The 27708-nt window shown below is 37.7% G+C and overlaps 1 long non-coding RNA gene across 1 annotated transcript in view; it reads right to left on the bottom strand.

Annotated features, from left to right (window-relative positions):
- The window catches only part of LOC106506213, a 62992-nt gene that overhangs the window by 10059 nt on the left and 25225 nt on the right, over window positions 1–27708 (bottom strand). Inside the window, exons 4-6 of the long non-coding RNA XR_001301379.2 lie at window positions 21274–21314; window positions 11187–11302; window positions 1110–1265 (exon numbers count right to left, since the gene is read on the bottom strand). This is a non-coding gene — a long non-coding RNA (uncharacterized LOC106506213). The remainder of the gene's footprint in view (window positions 1–1109; window positions 1266–11186; window positions 11303–21273; window positions 21315–27708) is intronic.

Below are 27708 nucleotides of genomic sequence, written 5' to 3'. Positions count from 1 at the left end.
AACCCACAGAATGGGAGAAAATATGTGCAAATGAAGTGACTGACAAGAGATTAAGCTCCAAAATATACAAACACCTCCTGTAGCTCAATGTCAAAAAACAAACAACCCAATCAAAAAATGGGCAGAAGATCTAAATAGATATTTCTCCAAAGAAGACACATGGATGGCAAAAAAAAAACACATGAAAAAATGCTCAACATCATTAATTATTAGAGAAATGCAAATCAAAACTACCATGAAGTACCAGCTCACACCAGCCAGAATAGCCATCATCAAAAAGTCCACAAATAATAAATGCTGGAAGATGATGTGGAAAAAATGGAACCCTCTTAAACTGTTGGTGGGAATGTACATTGGTGCAACCATTATGGAAAACAGTATGGAAGGTCCTCAAAAAACTAAAATAGAACTACTGTACGATCCAGCAATCCCACTCCTGTGCATCTATCTGAAGAAAGTTGTAATTTGAAAAGATACATGCACCCCAATATTCGCTTCAGCACTGCCAACAATAGCCATGACATGGAAGCAACCTAAATGGCCATCAAAAGAGGAATGGATAAAGAAGATGTGGTACACATACATATACAATGGAATATTACACAGTCATAAAAAATAATGAAATAATGCCATTTACAGCAACATGGATGGACCTAGAAACTATCATACTAAGTGAAGTTAGACAGTGAAAGACAAACATCAATGATGTCACATATATGTTGAAACCAAAAAAAAAAAAAAAAATGAACTTATCTGCAGTACAGAAATAGACTCATAGACTTTGAAAACCTTATGGTTACCAAAGGAGACAAGTAGGGGGGTGGGAGTGATGACCTGGGGTTTGTGACTAGCATATGCACACTGAGGTCTATGGAATGATGCGCCAAAGGGGGCCTGCTATATATTGCACAGGGAACTCTACCCAGTATTCTGTGACAATCTACATGGGAAAAGAATCTGAGAGAATGGATATGTGTATATATATCACTGGGTCACTTTGTTATACAGCATAAATGATCACATCCTAGCCCTGCAAGTTAACTGTACTTCAATAAAACTTATAGAAAAATAGGGGAATGAGCCCAGAACACTTTATTGATGACACTCACCTGCTTTTGCTCCTGTTCTCTGGGACATTTCTCAGATTTCTCCTCTTGTTCCTCTACCTTGATTGTCTGTCTTCCTCAGAGCTTGGTTCCGGGCAGTATTTTCCTCTTCCACTGCTGTCTTACTATTTCATCCACTCTCGTGGCTCCAAGTCGTGGCTACAAAGGGCAGGGAAAGGCAGTCTTATTAACTACTCAGGGTACACCTGTAGGAGCACAGATCCTGCTCTCTCAAGCTTTAAGTCAGAGAATTAATTATATTAAAACTTTCACAATAAAAATACATTTTAGTGACAAAAATGGTCTCTGTTGATATCATACGTGACAATTAAGTAGTAAGGTGTGACAGGTTGTGAATGAGTCTGCAATAATTCATGCTCAGGTATTTTGTACAAGTGTGATAATAGGGTGTCATCTTGACACTAGCCAGGATTCTAAACCAAGTCTATCAAATGTTAAATTTCAAATTTCCATGTAAAAATCTTTTTCCTAGATTCCTTCCCTTTAAGTACTTTAGGATCAAAGTATAAAACAGAGTAAAGGAACTGGGAAAAAAAATTTAGCTTCTGGACTTTCATGAACTGGTTTTAGAATCTAACTACATTCTGCCTTACTTGGCCAGGTAGGAAGAATCAGGGTGGGATGGAGTGAAAGGCAGGGGCACTCCCAGCTTCCTGGTAGCTAGCTGTCAGCCTCACCACCCAGTGTACCTTTCAAGAAGGGAATTTCCACAATAGTAATAATTTTTTTAAAAAGAAGGGAATTTCTTCATACAGTGACTGCTAGCCCAGTAGACATAAAGATATTTTCTTTCCCATTAAGACACTACCCTTGAACATTAAGAACAGTATGTCCAGCATCTTGATAAAGTGGGTAGATGTTCCTAAGTCAGGGATTTCCTGTCCAGAAACAGAGAGACAGACAGACGGAGGAAGAAAAAACATTTTGTGAGAATTGTCCTTAGCTAAATAATTATAGCTTCAAAGATTTGCTTCTTAGTATGACGGAAATAGGAACAATATGCTCATCAAGTCAGATTTGCTTTTGTCTTCCACGCAGGGAAATTTCTGTAGTCAGTATGCTCATTTTGGCCTAATGGATTGGACTCTTTGCTTCATGGCATAAGAAAGGGTGTGGGTGTGTGGGTGTGTGTGTGTGTGTGTGCACGTGTGTGAATATCACGGTGTTAAGATTTTGCCTGGGTCCATTTTGCTCCCTAATCAACTTTGCAGACAAGTGACACTGTTTTCCACTGGATTTATTTGAAAATCACTGTCCTTTCTTATACCTGAAATCACTTTCCTGAAACTTTTGCTCTAGTAGACCAAAGTACTAGATGTCTGCTTTAACTCAGCTGAATTTATTGGACAGTCTGTGCACATGCAGAGCATCATAGCCTGACTTGGAGGTTGGGGCAAGGGGTCTGTCACATCTTTCTTTCCTCCAACTTCCATTCAAGTTAGCAATGAAAGTGCATTATGCCACTGAATCCCAGATGTGGCAGGTTCCTACGGCTCCGTGAATAGATTTGCCATTTTTGTTTGGGTTGCTGAGTCAGGAAATCGACATTCTACTGTTGTGCTTTTAAAAGTATTTGCTGTGACTTCATTTTTTTCCACCTCTGACAGTTGAAGCAGAAAGGTAGATTAGCTTTCTTGATTCCAATTATCTTCCCTATAGTATATTGCTGATACGCTGCTGTGCCAGAGAAGTTATGGGAAGCAGAAGAAAATGTCACCTGGTAAATGTGGCAGTGTTTGAGGGAGGGCTTGAAAGATATTTCTTGTCATTGATGGGTCTCCAAGAACTTTTTTAAAGACAGATAGAATTCTTTTGAAATATTTGAATGGATTTTTTCCTACCAAATTTGCTGAAAGATTACCAGGCAAATGTCAACTTTTGTTTTTAAAAAGGACATAAATCGGCAAAGTCAGTGTAATGTTCTACTTGATTTCATTCCACATCTGAGAGGTACTGGAAGGTGTTCTTCATGGCACTTGAATCCTCCTCTGCTTTTTCTTACAGTCAGATGATACCTCATATCTCAGAAAAATCAGGTTCTTACTGCCACAGGGTGAGAGAGTAGAGACAATGATTGGATAATATCTGGTGCAAATGTGTGTCTTCATATTTATATGTTTTGTGCTGTGAATTGGTGGAAGAAGACTTTACCAGTGACTCTTTCAAAGCCCTTTGATTATATAGAACTGTCTACGTTTTCTGGTTACCTGGTGAAGTTGAGTTTAGTTTTCTTTTAGTTCCGTTTTTATTTCATAATGGCTTTTTTTTTTTTTCTTTATGGCCACAGCTGCGGTATATGGACGTTCCCAGGCTAGGGGATGAATTGGAGCTGCAGCCACCGGCTTACACCACAGCCACCACAATGCTGGAACTGAGCTACAATGACCCAAGCTACAGCTTGTAGAAACATCAGATCCTTAACCCACTGAACAAGGGCAGAGATCAAACCCACATCCTCATGGAGATTAGTTTGTTCTTAACCCACTGAGCCACAATGGGAACTCATTATTTTTTAAGGGTACATTTCCTACTTTTCCTGATAAATCACCTTTATCTTTTTATTAAATGGAGAGAATCTGAATCACAGTTAAAATATAAAATGCTCAACTCTCCTCCAATAAAAAATAAAAATTAGGGATTTCCCATTGTAGCTCAGCAGGTTATGAACCCAACTAGTATCCAATGAGGATATAGGTTTAATCCCTGGCTTCTCTCAGTGGTTGGGGATCCGGTGTTGCCGTGAGCTGCTCCAATTCGATCCCTCGCCTGGGAACTTCCATATGTTGCAGGTACAGCCCTAAAAAGCAAAAATAAATAAATAATAAGAATTTAAAAAATATATAAAATGTTAACCATATTTCCAAGGCAAGGATACATCCCTCAAAACTTTGTAAGATGGTGGAACTGCTTACAGAGGTAAGATTAAAGAGGAAACTTAGTGGTTATTTATATGGATGAAGCAGAAAGTGACAGCTAGATGTAAAATTAAAAGTTATCTGCCTTATGGATTATATTGCTGTATGAGATCAGGCTATTGTGATATAAAATCATTGGGTACAATTTCTTAATTTAAGCTGGATTCTTTTAATTTTTCACAGAATGGAAGCTACAAAGGTAAGAACTGCTTCTGAACTGCCACAGTGGAACATAACTTACCAGGGAGAACTGCTGATCACTAGATTTGTTCATCTTTTCTATCAAAAATAAAAACCTCTGAATCATTTTCAGCACCATATTGAATACATTTCTTCCTTTACTGACAGAAGAATTCCTGCAGATATAAATAGTCTTAGGTCCTAACTCTCATTTAGTTGATTACTGGCCTTTCAATAAAAATGCAACATTTCCAGTGGAGATTTCCGGTCTTGCCTTCCCCTCAGTATTTACCTGGTCTGTAACAATTACCTCTGGACCTCCGTTTTCTTCAGCTCAGCACTTGAAGCATTGCCAGAAAAAGAAATCTCCCCTAATCATTCTCAAGAAGTCCCCCTATTTGCAACCCAGTCTCTTCAGAATAATGAGCAATCAGCAGGGCCTTTCCTGGAGCCAAGAAGGGACCAGATAGTAATTTTATTACTTTAGGTTTAGCGAACAGAAACAGGAGATGAACTGAATGAGACGGAAAAGGAAAACAGAGCAGGAAATCAAAACTGTGTTTTTTAACATTAGAAACAGACCTGAAAAAAAAAAATTAACATAGATAAATAGGGAAAAGAAGGAAAGCCTGCAAAGGAATGAAGAAAGATTTGCCAATGCTAAGTACCTTTTTCTGTAAGTGGTAGCTGACATTTCCCCCTAAAAACATCTTTCTCTGTCCTTCATAACACACCTCAGGCTCTGAGTAACCAGGTTTGATCTGCAAGATGAATGAGGAAAACCCTAAGGACACCGAAGGAAACAGCTGGTTATCTACAGGGAGATGAATTATATGTCCAACCTGAAAATGCATGGCTCCTTCCTAGGTCAAGTGCTGTGCTAATAGCACGTGTTCGCTCCCCAGTTTTTCCTTCAGGAAATCTACCTCTGCAAGAAATGTGAAATGAGAAGGAATTTAGAAAGAGCAAAGGGGGAATGGGTGAATGGGAGTATGATTTGTGTAGAAATAATACCAGAAAAAAAAAAAAAAAAAGCTACATGTGCTCTTTTGGAGCTGATGATGAAAGGGATGAGTGGACACTTTTCCTAGGAACATGTACTAGAATTCTGCCCAAGTTCTCCCTGACTAATCCAAAGGTTGATGTGACTCAAATAATCTGAACTTTGACATAACTCCAATTTTATGGGACCTAACCTAATCTCTAAATAGAAAAATAAGATTTACTTTCTAAAATTGCCCTTATAAAATTAATATCTGCTTTTAAAAAGTGAAAATCCATAGCCTTGTATCCTTCTCATGCCTTCATCATTATTTTTTGTGTCTTTATCAGACCAAAATATGCACAACATGTGACACACACAAATGCAACATGTGTACATTTGTGTAACATAGTTGTAAGCATACATCCTGCACAAGCTGCTGGAGGCTGTGTGATATAGTGGGAGGGAGGCTGAGAGGAAGATGGTTTGTGAAATGGGTAATCTGCTAAAGAATCCTAGAGTGGCCAGGAAAGACTGTTCTCAGGAAAAAAAATGAGAATTCAGTAACTAATACAGAAAAGCATTAGAATGGGAAAGAGGAAGCCACAGTAACTTTGCATGGAATGATGAAAGGGCCTTCTTCCTCTTCAGCCAAGATGTGATTTTACCTGTGATCTATTTTGAGAACCAAGCACACCAAGGAGAACAATTGACAGCTGCCCCAAAAACTAAGGATGGAAAGAGATCTGAAAACACAACACCCAGCTGGGGTCCTAAAGGAGGAACTCAACAGCTCCATTCATTCTTTGATTATTTCCTGATTTTTCTATGCCCATGAGAGAGAGCTATGAAGAAACAGACAAGGATCCTCTCCAATGAATCTCCTGTAGCTGGGGATGAGGTGGGGAGGAAGACATTATTAATAGACAATCACAACAAGGAGATCAACCCTGACTCATTGGGAAGATCTGGATGCAGATTTACGTTGGCTGATCAGAGAGGTCTTCTCTGAGGTGGAAACTGTGCATTGAGAGCTGAACGTTCAGTGAAGCCAGGCACAGAAAATATGGAGTTTGATAATTTGCAAGGAATATTAAATATCAAAATTGGTTATAATTATTATCATTGTCTCTATACAGATGGAGATTCAAAATGACATACTACTTAAAGTATTTCTGAGCATTCTGGCAACTTCCATATAAATGCTGCATTACATATAAGGCAGTGTATGTCCTAGGCATTATTATTATTGTTGTTTTAAATAAAATCCATCTAGTTACTACTCATACTCAGGCATATTTCTCCTGTTAAGATAATCATCAGGAGTTCCCACTGTGACTCAGCAGAAAGGAATCAGACTAGTATCCATGAGGATTTGATCCCTGGCCCCATTTAGTGGGTTAAGGATCTGGTGTTACTGTAAGCTGCAGTATAGATGCACCTCGGATCTGGCATTGCTGTGGCTGTGGTGTAGGCTGGCAGTAATAGCTCCATTCAACTCCTAGCCTGGGAACTTCCATATGCCTCATCTGCAGCCCTGAAAAAAAAGAAATCATCCTCCCTTTTGGTCTTCCAGTATTGATTATAGTTCCTTTCATACTCTCTTGGCACTCTCAATGTTAATTTTTAAAAACAAGCACATGTTTTGGGCTATTTAGAAAGTTTTCCTTAGAAAAAGATTATACTCAATGTTTGCCTTGGCAAGAAACATTTTTGTCTGTGATTCAGAACTGTTTTGCATTATTCTGTACTCACTTTCAAAGAGCAGAGCTATGTCTTATATGATAGTCAACATGCCATATTTCCGCTCTTGACTATTTAAATATTAACTAATTTCCCTATATTGTTGGTACTCACTTCCCAAGCTTATGCATAGGCAGGGTAGATGTTCATTGATGTATTATGAATGCACAATTTCAAGAACAACAGTCATAAATTTCTATTTACTATAGTGGTTAGCAATTGTCCACATTCTCCCAATTTTTTACTTCCTTCTTATTCAACTTAAGTTACTGTCAGTGTCACCTGGGTACAAAAGCTGGAATCAGCATTTATACCCTGATGAAATGCATCTTACTTCTTTCCCTGGGCCCTGGTCTTGATGAGACCAGGGATGAGAGTAGGAGGGTTACTATGTTTGCAGCAGGGAGTGGGATGAATAGAATTTGGAAGGCCTGAGATTGATCATCCCTAATGAGAAAAACATATTATAATAGGGAGGCTGTACCGTCAAAACTAAAATATGTTCTCAGTGGCTTCTGTGCTGCTATGGGCAAAGAAGATTCTCTAAAAACAGGGTGGAGACAGAGGAAATACTTAACATCCTTGGTCTACCACTATATTTACTCAGAAGAATTCAAGAACTTTCTTCAGTAAACAATATATATTCTGTGAGCACTATGAATAAGACATTCTTCCTAGGTTATTAGTACATAATGGACAGGGAGAAGTTCTTATGAGCCAAATGGAACAAACTAATATTGGGAGACACCATTCCATGAATCAGCTACGTTACTTCACATATTGAGAGCAGTGGTGTTGAATGCCTTTTCCTCGGACTGGCTGTCTTTCCAAGGATGTTTGCACAGTGAACAGACTTGGAAGACAGCAAAGAGAGTTGCCTCTGTAGCAAAGGGCAGTCTGTGCACTGTCCAGTGTAATAAAAATAATGTCTTTCTCTGGGCAAAGGTCAGGCAGGCTTAATGCTCCTTAGAAAGGATTTGGTTTCCTCTCCATTAGGCAAACTACTGCCTATGCAGGAACACACGCCTTCTTCATGTCACCTGCTGGGAATTAGGGTTTAGAGATGGGCAAATACAAGTACTCTGGATACTGCTATTTCTATGTGTGATGAAGTCCTTTGTTTCTGAACTTGGAGTTTCATGTCTTTTTCTAGCACTCATGAATCTGTTAGGCACATTCGTTAGCTTTTATCCAGATAAAATCTCAGACCCTTCCCAATACTTGACAACCAACATGTTAAGTATTTTTAATTTCAAACACGGTCTATAAAGAATGACAAAGTACAGTTTACAATAGACCGTTAATAGACGTATAAACAGGTTCCCCTGAAAGTATGTCTGAGGGGCAGATAATTCTGCTTGGAGAACGTGTGGGTTAGAAACCTTAGAAATTAGAATTGAATGGAGCATTTAGTGAAGGCTTGGGCTTTTTCAACTGTTGGAATATCAGGGAAGTGTATTCTTAGCAGTGGGAGTAGTTTGTGTAAAATCTAAGAGCATGTTTGGCAATGAGAGACTGGTTACAGCAGTGGGTAGGGCCAGCAGGAGAGAAGGAGATATAAACCTGGAATAAATAATAAGCATCTACACATGGGAAGATTCTAAATTCTGTGTAATTTTTGCTTTTCTTCATTAGAAACATGGAGAATTTTTTTTTTTCTTTTTATAGCTGCACCTGTGGTATATGGAAGTTCCAGGGCTAGAGGTCAAATTAGAGCTGTAGCTACCAGCCTACACCACAGCAACGTAGGATCCGAGCCGCATCTGCCACCTAGGCCACAGCTTGTGGCTACACTGGGTCCTTAATCCACTAAGGCCAGGGATCGAACCCACCATATCCTCCAACTATGTCAGGTTCTTAACCTGCTGAGCCACAACAGGGACTCTGGATTTTTTTTTTTACAAGATTCACACTTTGTACTTTGCACTGGTACTAGAAAACAATAAGTCTTAATAGATTAATTTAGCTTTGGTACTAGAAAACAATAAGACTTAATAGATTAATTTTTACTCTTCTAAAATAAGGATTGGCATTGTCTTCAAGATTCTAGACAAATTTTTCTTTTCTGCTTTCAGAAAGAGGAAGCATGCACAGAAGCACTACAGATTCAGGGCACCGTTCACCGCCCTCTTGAGTGTAAGCTGCATGGTCTCACCAGGATGATGAGGAATCAGGGCATCTCCTCTTGGTCATGGGTAACCTAGGACTCTAGGACATGGTAATATCTGCCCAGGGGAAGAAGCGCAGCTTCCCTTCTAAGGAGCAGGACCCTAGGGGGCCTTCCTGGGACAGATAACCCACCCCCACCCCATCTTCTGCTGTAGCTCCTCTCTGAATTACCCAAATAATAGTATTTCACACATATTTCCGGAGTTTCTCAGTTGCAAAAAACCACCGTGGAAGAAGTTAACTGCTTGATGATCATGACTCAAACCCCAGACTATCTGGCAGGTAAGGATTGGTAACATTAACCGCTCTCTGACCTCAACATGCACCCATCAGAGAATTGTGCAGGAGCTGATCACATATGCCAGGATGCCCTTCCCTCACCTTGCCTTTAAAAATGCTTTGCTGAAGCCAGAGTTCCCATTATGGCTCAGCGGTTAACAGATCCAGCTAGGAACCATGAAGTTGCAGGTTCGATCTCTGGCCTTGCTCAGTGCGTTAAGGATCCAGTGTTGCCGTGAGCTGTGGTGTAGATCACAGATGCAGTTTGGATCTGGCATTGCTGTGGCTCTGGTATAGGCCAGCGGCTATACCTCCATTTAGACCCCTGGCATTGGAACCTCCATATATGTGGGTGCAGCCCTAGAAAAGGAAAAAAAAAAATGCTTTGCTGAAACCCTTCAGGGAGTTCAGAGGTTTTTTTTTTTGTTTTGTTTTGTTTTGTTTTGTTTTGCAGTGGAGTGAGGCATGAACCACCATTCTCCTTGCACAGCCCTGTAATAAACATTTCTCTGCTTCCAACAACAGTTTCCCTTTGTTTGGCCTCACTGTGTGTCAGGCATAGGAACTCATTCAAGAGGGCAGCTCAGTTACTTTGCACGGTAAGTCTCCTTCCACATAAAAGGAAGCCTAGCTAAATATATAATATATATGTAATTCCCAGAAATGCAGCCTGGAGATTGCAGCAGCCTTTGTCTCTTGAAAGACCTTAGTAAATGTCAATGATTTGAAAGTACACTCCAATGCCACATCAAGGGCCAAGCTTGCTAGAAACAGCTCATTTGCACTCTGAGGGAAACAGTCAGAAATAAAATGTGGGAATATAGCTTTTCAGCTATCTTACCATTTGATTCTTGATAGGATTGATGTTAAAAAATTCTAGCATGGAGGGTATTTATCACAATAGCACAATATGAAAGCATCAAGGTCACTTCCCAAATGTGTTTTCACTATGTTGTTTTCCAAAAGTGTAAATATGACAGAGTGTCTAGAAGCTGCCTAACAGTGGTTTTATCATAAATTCTGAATGATGAATGACTTTCAGACAGTCCTAAGCATCGCACAATGGGCTCTAATAATACTGAAGGAAATTTTTATGATGAATACAAATCACCCCTAAAACCCATAATACATCATGCTGAGTAATACCACATAAGAAGGGAAAAGAAAATGAAACTTGAAATAGGCATATGCTTTTATGTACTTTGATTGAATTTGTATTATTTCACTCCCTCAATGCAAAAATATATTTTATTATGGAAAATAAGAAAATATCTTAAATATCTCTCTGAAAATTTGATTTGTAAGAAAAACTGATATCCTATCTCTATGTTTACATTATAGTTACTACTTATTAGTTAAGTTTAGTAGGAGGATAATACTTTACACAGTCTCCCTTCTGAAAGGATTTTTACAAGTATTCCCATTTAAAATTTCTAATAACTTTAAAAAGATATTACCACTTTATAGGCAAAGGAACCAAGGCATTAAAATGACACTCTGGCTAGTTCCCAAGGTTCATGATCGACAAAACCAGGAGTAGGAACTTTGTTTGAAAATTGTACATTAGCCTTACCAACCACCATTTATTTATGAGTCACATAAATAAATTTGGGAGCTACCATTCTAGTTACAACTGCTGTATAAGAAGTGATTCCCAAACTTAGAGGTGTTTTATTTTATTTTGCTCATGCATGGCTTTGTGGGTCAGGGGTCTGGTAAGGTGATGAAGTTATGGTCCAGATGTTCACCTAGGGCTGTGGTCCTCAGCTGATATCCCAGCCCATCACTCACGTGGTTGCACTGGAGGCTGGATGTTGGCTGGGCACTGAGCTGAGGCTCTCTCTCTGGATCCCTCCCCAATGTGTTGTCTCGGTATAGCAGGACCTCTTCTGTGACATCTGACTTCCCTTAAAAAGAATGAAGCAGGGAGAAAATAGTTTCAAATGATGTGACTGACAAGGGCTTAGTCTCTAGAATATACAAGCAACTTATACAACTCAACAGCAAAAAATCCAACCACCCAATGGAAAAATGGATAAAAGACCTAAATAGACATTTTTCCAAGGAAGATGTATGGATGGCCAATAAGCACATGAAAAAATGCTCAACATCCCTGATTATTAGAGAAATGCAAATCAAAGCTACTATGAGGTACCACCTCGCACCAGTCAAAATGGCCATTATTAATAAGTCCACAAATAACAAATGCTGGAGGGGGTGTGGAGAAAAGGGAACCCTCCTGCACTATTGATGGGAATGTAAACTGGTATTACCACTCTGGAGGTCAGTATGGAGATACCTTGGAAATCTATACATAGAACTACCATATGATCTAGCAATCCCACTCTTGGGCATATATCCAGACAAAACTTTCCTTAAAAAAGACACATGCACCTGCATGTTCATTGTAGCTCTATTCACAATATCCAAGACATGGAAACAACCCAAATGTCCATCACAGATGATTGGATTAGGAAGATGTGGTGTGTATGTATACACAGAATGGAATACTACTCAGCCATAAAAAAGAATGAAATACTGCCATCTGCAGCAACATGGATGGAACTAGAGACTCTCATCCTGAGTGAAGTCACTCAGAAAGAGAAAGACAAATACTATATGATATCACTAATATCTGGAATCTAATATACAGTACAAATGAACCTTTTCACAGAAAAGAAAATCATGGACTTGGAGAATAGACTTGTGGTTGCCAATGCAGAGGGGGAGGGAGTGGGGTGGTTGGGGAACTTGGGGTTAATAGATACAAACTATTGCCTTTGGAATGGAGCTTGGGGTTAATAGATACAAACTATTGCCTTTGGAATGAGATCCTGCTGTGTAGCATTGGGAACTATGTCTAGTTACTTATGATGGAGCATGACAAAGTGTGAAAATAGAATGGGCACATGTATGTGTAACTGAGTCACCATGCTGCACAGTAGAAAAAAAAATGTATTGGGGAAATAACTACTAAAAAAAAATTAAAAAAAAAAAGAATGAAGCAGAAGGTGTAACATTTTGTGATGTAGCCTGGGAAATCACGCCGTCTTTTTCACTACAGCATATTCATTAGAGCAGTCTCAAGCTTTTTTTGAAGTCAGGAATGTGAAATGATTTTAGCCTTTTATTTTTAACCATCACAGTCTCTAAGGTCACTTCCCCATGATTGAATTAAACAAATATTTTTAATTTTTTTTTTTCTTACGCTGTCCCTGCAGCATATGGAAATTCCCAGGCCAGCGGTCAAATCAGAGCTGCAGCTCTAGACTCCTGCCACAACCACAGCAACACTGGATCCAAGCCGCATCTATGACCTACACCACAGCTTGCAGCAACACCAGATCCTTAACCCACTGAGACAGTTCAGGGATCAAACCTGCATCCTCATGTACACTATTTCAGGTTCTTAACCCATTGAGCCAAAACAGGAATTCCTTTTTAAAAGTTTTATTGAGATATAGTTGACATACAACACTCTGGTTTCATCTGAGTCAAATATCTCTCACAAAAATTTTTGATAAATTTTCTAATAAAATTAAAAAAAAATCACTAGACCACTTCATTCCTTTAGAAGTAAATTATAGTTGATTCCATCAAGTAATTTTAAGAAACAGACCTGCTTGATTTCATTTTGTGTTCAAAATGAAACAATTTTGATTCAGAAGAAGCTATTCTAAAATCAGTCAGGTCCGCAGAGTAAGAAGAGAAGAAAGTGATAATTCCAAAAAGAAGAAAAAATATGATCACAAAGCTTGTTCTTAGTAACTCTTATTGCTCCCTGGTCAGCCCAGTGCTTTTTTGTGAGTGAAACGTAACTTCTGCATAAAGGACAAAAAGATAACAGAGTAAATAGATAAACAGGAGCTTATCTGTGAAGTTTATATAATAGTTTTCAGTTTTTTTCCAATGACATTTCAGTGCCTTTTCCTGAAACTGAGTAGAAAGAACTTAGCTCACCTAGTTAGATTTTAAAAATGCCGTCTAACAAATGGTGCCTACCTCAGGATGCTCTGCAGCTGATTCAACATTTTCCAAAGAATGGTACCCATGCAGAACAGGCTGCTCCATGTAGGAATTATTTCTTAAATTCAGTTGAGCTGCTTAGAATTGATGAATGGGGAAAACCTAATGCAATCACATTTAATATATTTTTTCTTCTACTGGAGTTCCCGTCATGGCACAGTGGTTAACGAATCCAACTAGGAACCATGAGGTTGCGGGTTCGGTCCCTGCCCTTGCTCAGTGGGTTAACGATCCGGTGTTGCCGTGAGCTGTGGTGTAGGTTGCAGACGCGGCTCGGATCCCGCATTGCTGTGGCTCTGGCGTAGGCCAGTGGCTACAGCTCCGATTGGACCCCTAGCCTGGGAACCTCCATATGCCGCAGGAGCGGCCCAAAGAAATAGCAAAAAGACAAAAAAAAAATTTATATACATATATATATACATATATATATGTATATATATTTTTTCTTCTACTAATGTTAAAACACAGGATTTTATCCCCTTTTCCACATTTGCTGTGATTGACTTTCTAACAAAAACTTCTGTAAGTCTGCTGCTCCTGAGGTGAGAAGAAAGAAAAATGAGAAAACAAGGTCTTTGTCCTAAACAAATGCAGCAAAGGCAAAATAGAATACCACTTTTGCTTTCTGTTGAAATAAAAAAACATTTAGTAGAACTAATGAACTAACATTGATGACATTTTGCATTTTGAAATCCCACTTGTTAAAGTATATTGTGTTTTTCCCTTAATACACAAATCACACACACAAAAATGTATTCAATATATAAGTAAATAGGATCGTGGATCAAGTTTTACAAGTTTACAAAATCAAATATTCCATATATTGTGAAATATGAGTGATAGAGGATGTATCTATATAGTGAAAGTGAAAAGATGGTTGTACAAACAGCCAATGAATTTTAGTATGCCCCTGCAGCCAATCCAGACCTTGGAATAAACTGCCCATGTAGATCAGAGGAGTGGCTGCAGAGGGAGGTAGAAACAGTCTGGACAGCACATCCGCATGTCTGCCTACCTCTTCTTAACTGCAGGCAGCTCCTTGTGGGTGCAGTTTTGGTGTACTTTGCCTCTCAGAGGTCTTCTGCTGCTGCTCCCCTCTCTTCATTCCCCATTTTCAACAATCATGAATGTTCATTGTAGGTACTTTTACTCTGATAATAGCCAAAAACTTCAGTTATACAAATCAAGCCTCATGTTGGTTACTGTCCATGGTCTTAAACGCAGGGGTACATGAACAGTTTTTCATTACCAAATTTTGTATATTTTTTCCTTTAGAATTATTTTATTAAATCATAAATGTACAACAGCTTCTTAACTCTACACATGCTCTTAAATTTTTTTTAAAGGAAAAATGTTATGTCTTATTACATCATGATCCTGGCTATGGCTTTTCAGAACTTTGGGAAAAATCTTAAAAAAGATTTCATATGTCACCTGAAACTTACAAATTTAACATTTTGTATATTTTTCTCAGAATAACATGGCATGGTTTCTTTCTGAGATTGATTGATGAGAGAGTCAAAAGCACATGCAGTCATCTCTCAGGACTGCAGGGGAAATAGGATGGCGAGGGTGACCTTCAGATGACAGGGAAGAACTCAGTTATTGTTGCTTTTTTTTTTTTTTTTTTTTCCGGTTTGTTTTTAGGCCATACCTGTGGTATATGGAAGTTTCCAGGCTAGGGTTCAAATCGGAGCTGCAGCTGCAGGCCTATGCCACAGCCACAGTAATGCTGGTTCCAAGCCACATCTGCAACCTACACATCTGCAACCTACCCAGCTTGTGGCAATGCAATTCTCAATCCACTGAGTGAAGCCAGGGATTGAAACCACATCCTCTTTGACACTATGTTGGGTTCTTAACTCACTGAGCCATGATGGGAACTCTGAATAAAGGCATTTTTGATATAATTTACCTTCTAGCTATTGCTTCAGTGTTAAGTTCAGGAATTCTGAAATAGACTTATGTAATGGAAGTAATTATAGAATTATAAATGATTAGAATTATAATAATTGTGAAACCTGAAGGATTGATTTTCCTGACACAAATATATCAGACCATGATCGAGCAGACACAGGGAAGAGTTGCCATTTGACTAAAAGGATTTCAGTGGCACAGAGAAGGTACCAATGCTGTTGGAGAGGCTGATGGTCCATTCTGGTTAATAGACTGAAGAATTAAATCCAAGACTTTGAACGGTGTTTCTTAAGACAACATTTAATAAATTCAACCCATATAAATGCAAGCAAGAGTTTTAGTGCCTGTATGACAAGGTTTTTTTTAGGAAATAAATGTGCCTGCTATACTAATTAAGGAAAGATGAACTTCACCCCAAACAAGATTGAATTTAGCTTCTGATAAAATCAATTAAATATAGGAAAATAATTCTTTTTTTAAATTTAATTATAGGGAAATAATTCTTGAATTAAAAATTCTAGGAGTTCTGTGGTGGCTCAGCAGTAACAAACCTGACTAGTATCCATGAGGATGTGGGCTCGATCCCTGGCCTTGTTCATGGGTTAAGGATCTGGCATTCCTGTGAGCTGGGATATAGGTCACAGAAGCAGTTCTGATCTGGCATTGCTATGGCTGTAGTGAAGGCCAGCAGCTGCAGCTCCGACTCGACCCCTAGCCTGGGAACTTCCATATGCCATGGGTATAGCCCTACCAAAAAAAAAAAAAAAAAAAAAAAGAGAAAGACAAAAAAAAAAAAAAAAAGAAATTCCATAAAGTCAACTTTTTTTTTTGCTATTTCTTGGGCCGCTCCCGCGGCATATGGAGGCTCCCAGGCTAGGGGTTGAATCGGAGCTGTAGCCACCGGCCTACGCCAGAGCCACAGCAACTCGGGATCCGAGCCGTGTCTGCAACCTACACCACAGCTCACGGCAACGCCGGATCATTAACCCACTGAGCAAGGGCAGGGACCGAACCCGAAACCTCATGGTTCCTAGTCGGATTCGTTAACCACTGCGCCACGATGGGAACTCCCATAAAGTCAACTTTTAAAAAAAGTAAGATTTTTAGATTCTAAGGCTCAGTTAAGAGTAATAAGGAATTTTTATAGAGTGTTTAAAGAAAACAAAGTATTCAATTATTTATTATATTGGTCCATTGAACTGTGAGAGGAAACAGAAAAGCCAAGATGGGCTGTAAATTCTTTAAAACACATGTGAAGAATCCTAATGAAAACCCATTAAAGTATGTGTTTCAGCAGTAAGGGAAAGCCTGGATATAATTTGAATGGAAGATGCCTGGAAGATGAAAGAAGATACAGAGCATGCAGATCACAACATCTACAGGAAGGATGGGAAGAGGAAAAGCACTTCAGAGGGAAAAGCAGCAAGTATCGTGGTATTGCAATCTTACTGTGAAAGTATGTACTTGGTGTAGGTCCATCTACTATTTTTTAAAATGGCAATGGAATGCTTCACAGAAATTTGACAAGGATAAATCATTCTAAGCTAGAAGTATGATTAGTGATCGGGCGAAATGCAGATTTTACAACTTAGTGATTGTTTATAAGGTAAGCCTTTTCCCTACTGCTCTATTGGTGAAATCTCTCCTTTGGGCAAGAATAATTTAGGGAAGGATAAATGGCTAGAGCCTTGAACCTGAGCAGTCAACAGAAATCCTCACTGGAAGTATTAAGCCACAGTATAATAGGAATCAATGTTTTCTTGGAGAACGAACACTTAAAAAAAATCTATCACTTGGTTATTCAATTTTAGGAAATAAACTATGATAAAATATAGGTATTGAAAAGCAGAATCAATAATCATCAAGGAGTCTGTACACTATTTAGAAACACCCTAGAGCAAACCCAGGAAAAGTATAAGTTATGAACCAAAAAGAACCATCTCCCACCTTCCAGTCCCATCCTTCTCCCTCCTACCTATCTAATTCTGACACTTATTTCTTCCGTCACTGTCGCCTTTCCAAACTTCTTCCACATAGAAACTCATGCAAGCACAGTTACCAGGCAAATAATAGGCCAGTATTTTCAAAAAGGAATCTTTTCAAAGATAGTAATTTTTCCAAATGAGAACCAAAATCCCATTTACTGTGGCAAACTAGAAATCTCCAAGCCCAGAAATAATTAAACGTGTATTAGTATAATCCAGTCTCTCAGGAGTTCTTTTTCTTTCTTTTCTCCTTTATCTCTTATTTCTCCCTTTTCAAACTAACTTCCCCAAATCTGGATTATAATAACTACAACTTCCAGATTATTTCCTATAAATCTAAGTGAATATATTTCCTCTAGTGCTCAAAACAATAGGTAAGGTAAACATTACAGCTCTCCTCCCAGAAGTGAAAGGATTAGGACCTTCGCTGACTTGCCCAAGGCCATACAGCAGGCAAATGCTAAGAGTTGGATCTTAACCAAAATCTCTTTCATTATCTTGATTTCCTTTCATTATAACTCACTTACTCCCCCAGCAAGGCCTTATCACTTCTCAATTATTGCAAGAGCTTTGAGAAATTAAACTCCTTTTTTTTTTTCAACCCTTCCTTCACAGTAGTTCCCAAGCAAATCTTTTGTAGCAGAAAAAAATTTGTGAAATCTGTTTGATCTGTACTTACAGAAAAATAGAATCGATAGGAAAATTATCCAAAGGGTGATTAAAAACATCAAGAAGATGGAGGAACAACAGTGTGGTAACAGAATGACTGAACTATGACTCTGAAGAGTCAAAGCTGAGATGAGATGGCAGACGCCAATAATATAAGAAGAGGGGAAAGGAGTGAACACAGATAAAGGCAGAAAGTTAGAGAAATGCCATGAGGCTGAAAGGGGTGATGAGTGGAGAATATTTAAAGGTATAACAAGAACAGTTGAACAGGATGAATAATAAACTTCTAAAAATTCTACTCTGTGAGATGCTAAGTATAAAAAGCATAAATGACTTCAAGATGGCTTGGGATAAGTCTACAGATAATAGCCTATAAAGGAACACTTACGGGGAGCTTTGGCTATTTGGAATACACTTTAATTCTTTTGAGGTTAATATCTATATTAGTTAATAACTAACATTAACTTCCCATTTTATTTATTTTTATTTACTTATTTTTTTGTCTTTTTAGGGCCACACCCGCGGCATATGGAGGTTCCCAGGTTAGGGATTAAATTGGAGTGGTAGCTGCTGGCCTAGGCCAGAGCCACAGCAATGTGGGATCTGAGCCATGTCTGCGACCTACACCACAGCTCATAGCAACACCTTATCCTTAATCCACTGAGAGAACCAGGGACAGAACCCTCGTCCTCATGTATGCTAGTCAGGTTTGTTAACTGCTGAGCCGTGAAGGGAACTCTTTAACTTCCTATTTTATTTTATTTTATTTTATTTTATTTTATTATTATTATTTTTTTGTCTTTTTGCCTTTTCTAGTGCCGCTTCCCATGGCATATGGAGGTTCCCAGGCTAAGGGTCAGAGCGGTAGCCACCGGCCTATGCTAGAGCCACAGTAATGCGGGATCTGAGCCGCGTCTGCAACCTACACCGCAGCTCACAACAACACCGGATCCTTAACCCACTGAGCAAGGCCAGGGATCAAACCCACAACCCCATGGTTCCTAGTCGGATTCATTAACCACTGTGCCACAAGGAGAACTCCTAACTTCCTATTTTAAAGGACATTCTGTGGCTCTGGTCAAAAGCATAGGCAGAATGGTTAAGAATCTCATTCTATAGGGAAAGGAAGTATTTAGTTTGATACCGTCTCTGACTCTGCCATCTCCTAACTTGGGTCAGTTCACCTGTGCTTTCTAAGCTCTATCTGCAAACTGGCGGGGCAAGGTGGGGATGATAATTCCTACCTCAGAGTATGACTGTGAAACTAGAAAAAGAATTATATATGTAAATATGCATACAGATACATATATATCTACCTCTATACTTAGCACATGATAAATATTGAATAAGGGTTAGAAATCTATGACCCTCCCCTTATTTTGAAATAAGGGAGAGAACCAGGAGGCAGGAAAAGAAGGAGGAAGGAAGGAAGGGGCAGAGAGGGGCAGAGGGATTATAAAAATGGAAGTAAGCCAGGATATTTCAAATAAGAAATCCATAATGTAAGGAAAGGCAAACAATTAAACATCAAAGTTGCTCAGTTAACACAAAGTGTAGAGGTGAAAAATTAAATGAGTAGAAATGATTGAGACATGTAGTAACCAAATAATCTGACAAGTTAATGAATCGTTTGGTAACCCTCTACAAGGAAGATAAGAAGATACAAAATTATACACAGTTATAACTTCTTTTTCCCAAGATATTCCGAAAGTGACACTACGCACTGTCACAGATGAAAGTGTGGTCTCAAATTCACACTGCTTACAAGTTCCTTCTCAGTGGTCCAGCAAGAGAACAGAAAGCTTAGGGCTGGAATTCAGGGTAAACATGATCTGTGAAGGGAGCATCATGATCGAATTTGTTTAATATTACTTCCCTAATTCATAGAAGTTTGATGTACTGATAGTTTTAAAAATGCTTGAAACAATGATTGTTTAAAAGAGGAGAGTAAAAAATCACAATAATACATAAAAGAAAAGTGGATATTGTTAAGTCAGTGAAACCTCAGGCCTGACTTTTTGTTCTTTGTCCAAAAGCATCCAGAGAGTTAATTTCGCAAATTTTAATGGAAACCATCTCTGCTTCATGGTCAATAAGGCTGTGAAGTTGTTGCCTGTGGCAGCTCTGAAAGACGACGGCGGAAGACCAGCAAAGCTTGAGACGTTTATTTCCAGTCATTTCCTTCGCCTGCCTGAAATTCCTCTTTATGTCATCAATCTCTTGATACACTCTTAAAAAATCATTATCTTCTTCTTCTGACCTGGAGGGATTCTCTCCTTCTCTTTCAGGGCCTGAGTATCAGTCACTCTTTGGTGTTAAATCAGACAACTTGATAACAGTTCAAAACTGCAGTCCATGTGAAGGGGGAAAAAGACTTTTTTCCACCAATTCCTATCGTAAGTTCCATCTCTTCAACTGTTCCAATGATATTTTGTGAATAGTTTTATCAACCATGCTTGAGGGTTGGTACCCTGTGGCCTACAAGTTGGATTTGTGGGGTTTTGCCATGAGATTCCTTGGTGTCATTGGTCATCTGAGTCTCTTTAGGCATTTTTAATTTTTTTTTAAGGAAAGAAAAAAAAAAAAGCATGCTCAGATGTGAGAGGGTTAGCATAAAAAACAAGAGGTTATCTTTAAAAGTGTTTTATACTTTTCATAGGAAAAGATGTCATAAGCAGAAATCTTATTTTTATAACACTTACTGTTAACCTTTGCTTTGTGGCTTAATATTTATCAGGCAATTCTGTCACATACAGAGAACTATCATATAATTTATGTCGATGAGCTTAACTCTTCATTCACTGATGCCAGAGAGACTCCAATGAAATCAAAAGTCAAGCAAAGTGCTATGCACAAGAAGGAATTTAATAAATTTCAATATGATTTTTTTGAATTTATCTTTTTTAAATTTTTTAAAGGATTTTTATTTTTCCATTATAGTTGATTTACCGTGTTCTTCCATTGCTACTGTACAGCAAAGTGACCCAGTCATACATATACATATTATTTTTCTCATATTATCCTCCATCATGTTCCATCACAAGTGACTAGATATAGTTCCCTGTGCTATACAGCAAGATCTCATTGCTTATCCACACCAAATGCAATAGTTTGCGTCTATTAACCCCAAACTCCAAGCCGATTGCAATTCCTACCCCTTCCCCTTGGCAGCCACAAGTCTGTTCTCCAAGTCCATGAGTTTGTTTTCCATGGAAAGTTACAATATGCAATATGATTTTATTCACATATTCACAAATATGATAAAAATTGTTCATACTTACCCAAGAACAAGTTCATGTAGTATCAATAATGATTTTAAATCCTGTAAAAAAATAAATTCTCAATAAACCAAATGGCTTCAAGACAAACTATTGTGATGAGCCAAAAAGAAAACATTTAAAAATGTATCCATTGTTAGGCACATTTTATCTTTTTTTTTTTTTTTTTTTTTTTGTCTTTTTAGGGCTGCACCCGCAGCACAGGGGTCTAATTGGAGCTGTTGCCACTGGCCTATGCCACAGCCACAGCCACACCAGATCCTAGCAGCATCTGTGGCCTACACCACAGCTCACGGTAATGCTGGATCCTTGACCCACTGAGCAAGGCCAGGGATCCAACCCGCAACTTCATGGTTCCTAGTTGGATTCATTTCTGCTGTGCCACAGCAGGAACACCTGTTAGGCATGTTTTAAAACTGTATTAGTACTTCTCTGGGGCCACAAATAAGCTTCTTTGTGATACAGATATTTTTACTCTGAGAAAAGAGCCTTTTGATCATCATTCCCATTTTGTGAGTGATTACAAGAGAATGAAACCAATACTTACTCCAACTTTAGACCACTGATTTTTTTTTGATTAAAAACAATGATGAGGTTAAAAAAAAAAATCACCAGTTAATTGCATTGCTCTATTTTTGTCACCTTCCTTAAAGTCAGAAAAGTTTTCTTACAGAATAATGAGATTTGAATGAGTAAGAAGAGTGATTGGTAAGTATTAGCACATCAAAGAACATGGGAAAAATCAGAAAATAAAGCAAAAAAGAAGGACCATGGATTTGAAAACAGATCCAAACACCAGACTGAAGTTTCTCAACTTTGCTGACAGTAGAAATATCTGGAGGCTTTTAAAAAATACTGATGCCCAAGCCTCACTCTCAGTGGTTCCCTGTTCTGATTTAATTGGTTTGGCTTGGGACCTGAGCATAAGTATTTTTAAAAGCTATCCAGATTCTTTTAATATCGTAACAAGTGATGAGCATCCCTAGGACTAGGCCAGTATTTCAGGTGTGGTTGGTGGGCCCTGAGGGTTCCTGAGACTTTTCTACCTCATCCATGATGTCATAACACTTGTCATAATAATATTAAGGCATCATTTGCCTTTTTCACTGAGATGACATTGACGATGATGGTATAAAAGCAATGATGGGGGTAAAATGGCTAGTATATTAGCATGAATCAAGACTGCAGCATCAAACTATGCTAGTTATCATCTGATTTTTCTCCATCACACACTTGTGGTTTTTGTCTTTTTTTTTTTTAAAGCCAGTTTAAGAATGTCTTTGATAAGGCAGAGAACAGTATTAATTTTTATTAATGTCAACCCTTGAGCATATATCTTTTTAACATTCTACGTGACAAAATGGAAACTACAAATAACATATGTTAACTTCATAGTGAAATATGATGTTGTGAGGAAAACTGCGATTGTTTGAGTTGTGAGCTAAAATTAACCAATTTTTTTGTAAAACCAAGTTTTATTTGAATGAATGATTAATAGCTAAACTATGGTTATACAGATTTGGGTTTTTGGTGGACATTATATTGAAAATGAATAAAGTAAGCCCGATATGTCAAAGAAAAAGAACTGCAGTATGTATTATCAATGATAAAATTTGAATTTTAATGTGAAAATTAAATTTTGGAATACTTACATTCACAACTATGAGGTTTAACAGCTTCTTACTACAAAGACTTTTCTTATGAGTTCAGTAGTTACAGTAATAAATATTCTTTTTTTATTTTATGTAATGAAATTATCAATATTTGTAAGAGCTGCTTAAATCAGTTAACTTTGTCAAATGACCAATGCATGTTACACTATCATAAATAGTTAAACAAAAATCCTTCCAAGTACAAGATAAGCCAATGGATTTCAATGTAATAGAGTAAAAGAAGTTTATTGATATAGTTTCAATTTCTATGTTGCAAGTGGCATTTAAGAAATTACAACCTGCCAAGATTTGGTGTTGCATCAAAGAAGAAAACCCAAGATCAGACGAAGAGGCAATTAAGATATTCTTCCCTTTTTTGGATACAGCTATATGAGGCCAGAGTTTCTTTTGGAATTTCAATTAAAAGAACATATGGCAGCATTGAATTCAGAAGCAGAAATGAGAATCCAGCATCCTTTCTTTAAGCTGGCCATTAAAGAGCTTCGCAAACATGTAAAGTGATAGATTACTCTTCTCACTAAATGCATTTTTGTTTTGAAAAATCTAGCTATTTTTCAAAAAATATTTCATGTTAATATGAAATCAGTTTATTATTTTTATAGATGTTTTTTATTTTATAGATTTTAATAATGTCTCCATTGTAAGTTTTAACATGGTGAATATTGATGGATGTAACACACATTGATAGATGAACAACACATCAACATTGTGGTTCTCAAAAATTTTTAAGAGTGTGTAAGGGGTCTTGAGACCAAATATTTGAGAATTGCTGCCCTAAACCAAAGAGACAAGTAACAAAGCCCAGTCAGATGAATGCTGCAACATAGCTATGACTAAACAGAAGGAAACTGAGTGAGTGGGCATGGAAGTTGATAAAAAAAAGTCAATGGATACTAGGAGAGTTTTGAGGAACCATGTCACAGATCTGAACTAGAGATTGGTTGTGATGTGTGGACAGGAAAATGCAAACGTTATGCCAGCCTATACCACAGCTCACCGTAAGGCCAGATCGTTAACCCAGTGAGCAAGGCCAGGGATCAAACCAGCCACATCCTCATGGATACTATCAGGTTTGTAACCCACTGAGCCACAATGGGAACTCCTATTCCAAGTGTTAAGGCAAGAGTCTGAATTCACTCTAAGTGTTTGTTTTTGGTTGGCAGCTACTGATACATACGCCCCATGGTTACTTAAGCGGTTAGAAAGTCTTACAGAAGTGCCTTAGAAATGAAATCTTGCTTTGCCCTGGTAAGGTTGTTTTCTGCCCCCAAATTCTTTGTGATAACTTAAAACAGACTGTCCCATTTTTAATATATTACCCTGCATATGTGGGGATCTCTGAATACATCCATTTAGTTGTTTGCTATCTCCATCTTGAACGTGTTATACAATGGATATTTACAGGTTTGAAAACTCTGGGAGTGGGGAAGAGAAATCAGGCAGGAGTCTCTAAAGTGGAGTTTGAGGCCCCTCAGCTTGGGGTCTAAGAGCATCAAACTATGCTCAAGGAAAGGCAAAGAATTCAGGTTGTGTGCTAAGATTACAGTGAACAAGATTGTCTCCATCTTTGGGATGGGATCTGTTTTTGAGAAAATTAAGATTGTTCCTTTATTCTGGGATTCGTCATTAGGTTTGCTATAATATATTTTCTGGAGCTGACTGGCTCGCTCCTCTTGCCTAACTGTGCTTCCTATGAAGGGCTCCCTGAAAATCAAATTGCCACGTTACATTTGCATCATGTGTTCTGCTTGGAGTATTATCCTTTGAAATAGATTGGTGAAGGTTGCCATTCACAGAAGAACAAAAAGCAACCAGCTTGATATTGCTACTGAGATTTTGCCTGCATGGAAAGAATGCCAAAGGAAGTTACCATAGATTACTCTTGAGAAATAAAAGGGCCAAGCACAGTATGAAGCACGCACACACACACACACACACACACACACACACACACACACACACACACACACACCTCTCCTTGACTAAACATGTCTTTATTCAGCGATAGTATTTACACTCTCAGGAACAGCTGAAGAGGTCTCCTATAGTCTCAGAATAAAGGAAGCATTTTCCCTACTTCCAACCCTTTTATGTTCATCAGATCCATGCATCATAGTCACCTGTCACTGATGTGTAGAGGCTGCCTTTGTGGCCTCTAGGAAAAGGGCATGCACCCCATTTCCTGAGGGACAGATATAAAAAGTCAGCTTGAAAGAAATTTGCTAAATGGCACAGATTTACTAATACTGGGTTCATTCTGTAATCCCACTTGGGGGAAAATAATTTCAAACTGGCCTCCAACAGATGCAACTGGGAAAGCATGGTAGAAATATATCAAGATCAGTGAGGTCAATATTGTCCATTAAATAGTTTTCTGAGCAAGCTAATGCTGAAGGCAATAGCATGGACCCCCAAAACTACTGACACTTTAAATTTGTAATACAGGATGATGTTTACCAGTGGTCTCAAATATTTGAATTAATAGCACTGATAGTGGAATAATAAAATTTTATGGAAAGATCTGATCAAAATAAAGGTTTCTTTCCAATTTATTGACTATAAAAGATTTTTTGATCATCAGTTAAGACTCCACTGCACAAATGAAAAATACTGTTAACTGGCACAGAAGAAGAATTTCTCTGGAGGAGTCATGCTCAAGATTTAACCTGCTTGATGCAGGTGGGTGGTTTGACGTGGGAAAGGAAGCTCTTGGAGGCTCTCCTAATTGTTTCTATATCTGTAGTGACCTAGGGAATAAGATAATGAGATGAAAGTGAGGATGTGGAGGAGGTGGTCAGAGGTTTGATGTCTGAGGAGAAGAGGAGATATGAAGGAACATTAATGGGAGTAGAAAGAGAATGGCCGCGACTGCTGAAAGGTATTTAAAGCCCCCTTGTTTTGAGTAATTGTGAGCTGAAAGTAAGACTTGCAGTGTGACTGAAATCAATCAGGTTTAGATTCAGAGATACTGGTGCATGATGGAGAGATGAATTGAACCAGGATTATGGTTTAACCAAGCAGGCATGATGATTATTAGTACTGACCTTGAACTTAAGTTAGAAAAGAAGAAGAGCAACATGGAAATAGGGGTAAATGAAAGTAAAAAAAAAAAAAAAAAGTAGGTTTTACTATTTTTTTACCTAGTAACTGTAGGTCTTGGTTGACTAGAAACATTGCTGGAATTGAGGAACTTACAAGAGTGATCTTTACAGATAGGGAGTATTAGAATTCTCAATATGCCACTTATCTTAAGCTTTTCTTATGACCTTCTTTTATAAAGAATAGATATTTGTGTAAATTAATCCTTGTGTTTCTTTTTTATCATGATTAGAAAGGTCTTTCCATGACAAGTTTATAAAAATGATTTGGCATATTTAAAAAATCTAGTTTGATACTTTTATTTTTCAGTGTTTTAAAACTTTGATCCATCTAGAACTTCATTTGGTATGAGGAATGAAAATGGGGCTGTGTTTTATCATCCAAATGAGTAATTTTTCCCTTGATTCTTTTTTCTATTCCAAGATATTCAAACTATTCTTACAAGGGAATAAAATAACATATATATTGATAATAGAGGGAAATGGCCTAACCTTTTATTATGTGGTCAAAAGTATTCACAGTTAACTTAGCAAATTTTATTACTCAGTGCTTGTGAATTAAACTATAAAGTGCAACAGAAAAATATAAATTTTATTAGACAACAAATATCAAGTTCTTAGAAAGGAAATTTCCTCATTGAAAATGTGTTATTTCTAAATTAACCTAGAATGTTAATTTGACACAATCAAAATCCTAAAGGATTTTTGGAAAAAAATCGTTTTTTTTTTTTTTGTCTTTTTTTTGCTATTTTTTTGGGCCGCTCCCGTGGCATATGGGGGTTCCCAGGCTAGGGGTCCAATCAGAGCTGTAGCCACTGGCCTACGCCAGAGCCACAGCAATGCGGGATCCGAGCCGCGTCTGCAACTTACACCACAGCTCACGGCAATGCTGGATCATTAACCCACTGAGCAAGGGCAGGGACCGAACCTGCAAACTCATGGTGCCTAGTCGGATTCGTTAACCACTGCACCACGACGGGAACTCCTGGAAAAAAATCTTAATAAAATAATTCTATGAATTATCTGGAAGAACAAAAATGTAATAACTGTAAGAGATTTATATTTTTCAATAATAAACATTTAATATACTCATTAAAAAGATATTTTTAGAACTAAAATTAAATCAAAATTTTATTGGAAAAATAAAAATGTATCAATGGTTAAATAATTAACTTTTTAATATTAGAGCAGGAATGAACATTTAGATCATAAGAACAGAATAAAAACTCTAGAATAAGTGAAGACCATCAAAGATCATTACATTAATTGAACTATATATGAATAGATTCTAAATTGATAAAATAAGTGTAATAAAATTGTACTAATATAAACTCAAAGGTCAAGGCCTTTCTAAATATGACACAAAAACAAAGGCCATAAATTTTTTTAAAGTGTTATATTTAAACACAGTAAAATTGAAAATTCCTATATATGCAATGACAAAAAAAGACATAAAAAATTGAAGAAATTTTTTCCAAGCCATAACAACACTATGGGCTAATTAGGCTGAGATAAAGTTTGCCATAAATCAAAAGAAAGTTCCCCAAAAAATACAAGTATAGAAAATGAATATAAAAGTTCACCTAAAATATGAATTTCAAATGTGGAAATGTGCTGAGCATTACATATCATATGATAAATTCAAAATTAAAACTCTTATCTTGTAT

Source organism: Sus scrofa, chromosome 15, assembly GCF_000003025.6.
Source record: "Sus scrofa isolate TJ Tabasco breed Duroc chromosome 15, Sscrofa11.1, whole genome shotgun sequence".
Taxonomy (NCBI): Eukaryota; Metazoa; Chordata; class Mammalia; order Artiodactyla; family Suidae; genus Sus; species Sus scrofa.
Note: the sequence above shows the minus strand (reverse complement) of the source record. Positions and strands in the feature narration are given on the sequence as shown.